Source organism: Canis aureus, chromosome 28, assembly GCF_053574225.1.
Source record: "Canis aureus isolate CA01 chromosome 28, VMU_Caureus_v.1.0, whole genome shotgun sequence".
NCBI classification, from domain to species: Eukaryota; Metazoa; Chordata; class Mammalia; order Carnivora; family Canidae; genus Canis; species Canis aureus.
The window spans coordinates 25,778,194-25,784,288 of NC_135638.1; positions in this window are offsets into that span (position 1 = coordinate 25,778,194).

Below are 6,095 nucleotides of genomic sequence, written 5' to 3' on the forward strand. Positions count from 1 at the left end.
AGAGCCAGGACAGTCCCAGGCTGAGGACACCACCATTAGACTTGGCACTTTCTCATACCTCCCTTCATCCCACAATGTTTCTTCATCAGTAGTAATTAGTTCCAGAGAGTTCCTGCCTTCAGAGAGGAAACCCAGAGTACAGTGATCATTTCTTCTTTAGATTGATTGTCTATTGGAATTGATAAAGTGAGATAAGACCCTGAAGGCATTTTTGCCGTGGGAACAGTGGGTGGAGGCAGGAGTGTAGCGCCTGGGCAGTGGAGAACACGAAGGCCAAGGCACTGCTGCTTATGTTACCTTTTTCTGCTGGAACTCCCAAGTGAAGGCTGGAGGGCATCAAGTGACTCAGCGAGCATAGATTCACCAGGAGGGAGCCCTCCACTCCCTGTAGAGCACAGAGCATGTGGTGTTTTGGGGTCTTTTTTTTTTTTTTGCTTCTTGTTAATTTTTAAGACATTTTTGAAACAATCCCAAATTTACAGAGAAATTGAAAGCACAGTGCAAATAACTTTCTTCCTCTGAACCATGTAAAAGTCAATCACCTATATATTTGTCTTTTTTTTTTAAAGATTTTATTTATTATTCACGAGAGAGAAAGAGAGAGAGAGAGAGAGGGGGGGGGGCAGAGACACAGACAAAGGGAGGAGCAGGCTCCATCCAGGGAGCCCGACGTGGGACTCAACCCCGGGTCTCCAGGATCATGTCCTGGGCTGAAGGCGGCGCTAAACCGCTGAGCCACCCGGGCTGCCCTTTGTCTTTTTTTCAAAAGTGAAGTATATTTTATTAACCTTTTTTGGCTTAACAACCAATGCAATGAAAGTTTAACAACATTTCTTTTTTTTTTTTTGTAGTGAGAATTAAAATTTTCTAATTATTTTTTCTTGGCTATTTGTTCAGTTTTATTGGGACATAATTGACCTATAACATGGTATTAATTTAAGGTGTACAACACAATGATCTGATATACATATACATTGCAAGATGATCATTGCCATAAGCTTAGTTAACATCCATCACTTCAAATAGTTGCAATTTTTTCTTGTGATGGGAACTTGAAGATCTATTCTCTCCCTTACATATTTGTATTCTGTGAAGATACCGCTTTTATAATACTGGTGGCTTTTGAAAAAAGCACTGATATTGAAAAGGAGGGAAGGATACTTTCATTTTTTTTAAGGAATAATTTCTATATTGCTTTATGTTTTTTCACAGCAAGAACATATGCATGCATTTCTAGTTTGTTCTAAAAGTAAATGAAAAGAGGATCTCTTGGCCTTAGCACCATCTTCTTGGAAACCTCTGTGCCATGAGAGCCAGAGGAAGAAGCAAATGCACAGGATGAGGTGAAAAAGAAGATGAGGCAAGTAAAGTCCAAGTAAACCATTAGCTTGTGCCCTCATGGAAGCCACAGCAGAAATAAGGAAAGCCAGAGGTCAGGGACACTGGTGCAAATTGTTGGACTGCATGCCTACTTTCTAGAACTCGATTCAATGAATCTAGAACATTCATCCACTTTTAAGACACTCATCTTGCTTATACCAAAACAGTCCATTTTGGTTCTTTGCCCTGGACCTGCGACTTTTGGGATTAACTCTGTTTTCATCTGTGGCTGAATGTAACATGTGTACAATAAATCATCTTTTCTGCTGTCTTAGCTGAAAAAAAAGTAAATGAAAAGGTAAAACTAGTAATGAAAAACATTTTAAAAGAGTAAGTTGCTGGCATCATGTGCCCCCTACAAAGACGTTCCTCTATAAAACCCCAACAGACCCATCTAATCAGGAAATTCACATGGATACATGACTGTCATCTATCTGCATACCCCACTCAAGTTTCTCCAATTGTCCCAGTAGTGTCCTTTATCTCAAAAGGATCCAGCCTGCCTTCTCTCTGGGTTGCTGTGGCTCTGCCCTCTCACCCTGTGTGGATGCCTAGCTTGCTCTGCTAGGCCATACTACATTAGGCCTGAGATGTTTAGGAAGGGAAGGGCAAGAAGAAGAATGAATATATATATATTTTATACATAAAATTACATATTATTACATATTTCATATATTTTGTGGTTTGAGGCAACACATCCAAAGACATTTCAGGCTTTAACTGAAGTATCTGAGTGAATTTTGCCTCTTCTGGGCAGCTGCCCCTTCAAGGCAAGCCAACAGTGTTTGTGCAGGGAAAGCCCCTGTGCCAGGAAATGTGGCACTTGCCCCAAGTAAGGCCCTGTAGAGCACCATACAGATTGGACATCTACATGTGGTGGGCTGTGGAGTCAGACTGCCTGGGTTCATGTCCAGGCTGGCCACCGATGGCTGTGGGCCTCTGACCAGGTATGAACTCTGTAAGCCTCTGCAAATGGAGGGAGTAAAGGAAAGAACTCGATTATAGCACCGTTGGAGGATTGCATGAGCTGAGGCGCCCTAAGCACTTAGCACAGTGCCCAGCACATGGTAGGTACTCAAGAAGGGTTTGCTCCTATGAATACACCTGCATTTATCTTAATGTGAAGGCTTGACCACACCCTGCTGGAAGGCTGAGGAACATATGTAGTGTTAGCCTGTGGCTTCGGGTAGCGCCTGGCACACAGCCCTGGGCAACTGCAAGTGAGTGTCTCCAGTCTCTGAAGCCAGGATGGCTTTCTGCCCTTCCTCTCCTCAGGCTGGGGGAGTAGAGAATAAATAGCCAGAGCATCCAGGCATCCTTCTCCCCCTCCCCCCCCACTTCCTACTTCTTTCCCCAACCTCCACCTCTCACCACATCCTGAGGAAGAACAAAGTAGCAGATGGGAGGAGTGAAGAAGGACCAGGCTGAATGGTCTCTACGGCACCGGCTCCCGGAGGCTGCCGAGGCAGCGTGCTGGCGGCTTGGAGCCTGGCCAGGGCCCGAGAGAGAAATGACAAATAGCTTTGGCTTTGTTTTGGTTTCTTTATGTTGTGGCAAGAGGGAGGACCCTGAGATGGAAAACGCAACCCCCCCCCCCGCCCCCCAGTCTCCATCCCCGACCCCTCTCTTCTGGTTTCTCCAGACAGTTGGCAAAAAGCTACCTCCCTGCTCCCAGTCCGCTTCCAGACCGGCCACCTGCTCGTTCTACAGGGCAGGCCACTCTGGGACTTTTCATGACAGTCTCCCGGGTTGTTTGGGGATGTGGGGTTTGTGCGAGAGACTGGGGAGCCTGCTTTCCTGATGAGGTCACTGTTCCTTGAGCTATTACCTTGCTTTCGTTGGCCTGAGCAAGCAGCAGGAATGCCTGGGAGCAGCGTTTGTTTGTGAAACATCAAATCCCTGCCTAGTTATGCCCGAGCGGCTAGCCGGCCTCCAGACCCCAAGCCCTCTGTACTTCTTCAGTCTCGAGGCCTGCGGGGACAGGTGTCCGTTACCTGCCTGGGAACGAAAGGCCTGGAGCACAGCCCAGGCAGGATGGGCAGAGGGCAGCTTCCCTCCTGGGGCAGGAGGGGGACGTGGGCAGGGCCTGTGGGCTCCCGGGCCAAGGCGCTTTGTAGATTTCATCTGCAGCCTAATTTCGCTGGTAGGGAGTGCGGGCAAGAGGCCAGGGCAGCGTTTGGCAGCGAGCGGACTATCTTCTAGAGAGGGAGAGCAGTTTGAATTCACGGTGAGATCACTGTGAATTCCTGCCCTCCTCTTCCTGCCTGTGAGCCCATGGCCGTTGGCCTGCACAGACCTGGCGTGTTCGCGGCCTTCTCGCCTTCTCGCCTTCTCCGGCTGCGGGCACTGACCCCACAGGCCCCACTGGGGGAGCAGGTAGCCTGGGCTCCTGCCAGCCTGGAGTTCCTGCCTGCCAGCTGCTGACGGGCCTGGCCCTGCAGTCTGGCCCCAGGCTCTGAAAATGATTCTATTTTAGGTTGCTGACTAGCTCTTCAGCCCTCATTCCTGTCTCGAACTTCCTGAGTCACTTCTCCTCACTCCCAGTGCTGCTTCTTTCTGAATGGAGTGGATTAGCATAGCACCATATGTTAGAAGAGCAATTCACAATTTATAAAGCCTTTTTATGCACCAGCTCTCTTCTGATCTTTCATCAGCCTACGAGGTCCACCAGCCAGGTAATTTCATCCATGTTTCACAGATAGCAACAATGGAGGCAGTTTGACCAATGACACACACACATACACACACATACACAGGCACACTGTAAATCATTGTGGAGTTGAGTCATAAGAAACAGGTTTCCTGTCTTGAGTCTGATGCTCATCCCTACCACCTTACATGTCTAGGTGTCCATGTGTAGGGCACTGGCAAGTGAGACCCTGCAGGACCACCTCTGGTGGCCATTTCTTTTCTTCTTGCTGGAGGACGTTTGCTTCTGGGGAACACTGCACTTTGAATCCAAGGTATTTAAAATACTGATGGGAGATAAGCAGAACTCTAGACAAAGTAGACGAGGAAGCCTGAATTTGTTCCCCCATTAGGAGCCCTTCACCCCATCCTTTCACCTTATCTTCAGGTTCCTAAGAAAACCTTTTCTCCATTCCTTCACTCTCCTACTCTAAGGCATAAAGGATTGATAAGTTTACACTGTTTAAAGGGTTACCCTCTCCAGTCCTTAGCTCACCTTACAATCACGTGGTCTATGCCTCAATTTACAAGTCAAGCACCTCCAAACGCATTGTCTTGTGAAAAAGAATTAAGGAAATCTCACAAAATGGAGTCAGGAGGTTCAGTAGGGGGAGCTCAGACGCCCTTCCACTCCTCATCTATTGCAAATCCAATAAGAAAAGGTGGGTTTTGCTTGTGGATACTGCTTGACTGCCCCAGCAGAAGGAAGGAGAGGTGTGTGTTGATGCTGACAGGGAAGAGGAAACAGGGAGGGGGTGGGCAATGAGAAACTGGGAATAAGCTTGCCCTCATCACAGGCTTGCTGTGGCCAGAACTAGTGCTGAGTGAAACAAAGAAAGCATTTTCATAGTTTGCTTTGCCTCTTGTGCTATATGTGAATATTGTCACCCAGAGAATGCAATCACATTTGGAGCACTGGCTGCGGCATTTATTTATTTTATTTTATTTTATTTTATTTATTTTATTTTATTTTATTTTATTTTTATTTTGTTTTGTTTTATTTTATTTTTATTTTGTTTTGTTTTATTTTATTATTTTATTTTATTTTATTTTATTTATTTTATTTTTCGGCATTTGATTTTAGAAATAGCTGTGTCTTGTGCATTGGGGGCTGCTGATTAATTCCTGACACCTGCCCCCCACCCCCTGAAATTGCCAGGCTGGGTAGAATCCTGAGCTCTGTGGATTGTGATGTGAGCAAAAAGCCAGTTCATGTTGAAGTAGGGCCTCTCCCTAAAGAAGAGTGGGGCCCAGGTGATCAAGGAGTAGGAAACTCAATTTGCTCTTCTATGGATGGAATCTGAAATGTTAATCACCACTTGCCTAGAATTCCACGTACCACCCTGCTGAGCAGGATCCAGATCCCCATTTTCTCCTAGAAGAACATAGACCCTCCTTAGGCCATCAGGCAAAGGCCTGGCTGCTTGAACCCCAGGAGGGGAGTTTAGCTTCATGGCTAAACTCCAACGTCCCCACCCAGAACTCAGAATTTATGAAATCTCCAGGAACGCCAGGAGCACGGAATGGCTTATGGTGTGAAGTGGTATGAGCCTCTCTACTTGGTTTACCCACAGACCCCAGCTAGGGGCTAGGAAGCAGGTTGACACAGGCCCAGCTGCCCTGTCAATGAACAAGTCACAGGTCAGGTTTCTTTTGCTGCCACTCCCTTGACAGCACATGACTTTTTCCAAACTATATGCTCCCTCCCAACAATGGATATTAATAGCTGTGAATCTCGTCCCAAGTCCAAAGTGACCAAACCCCCACCACCAAAAAAAAAAAAAAAAAAAAAAAAAAAAATTTCTAGGCATGTGGCCTGTCTGCAAAATGAAATCTTTCTCCCTGTGCACTTTGACAATGCATTCACCACAAACCTTTCAAAAGAGGTTGACATTTCTTGTATTAAAAACTGAATGCAATCCCTGAGGATTAGAATCTTTAGGAGAGTTATCTTGTGTTTTTTCTTGCTTGTCCCTAGGTCTCTGCCAACTTAGAGTCAGAGACAACATGTCACACGATTCCTTTTA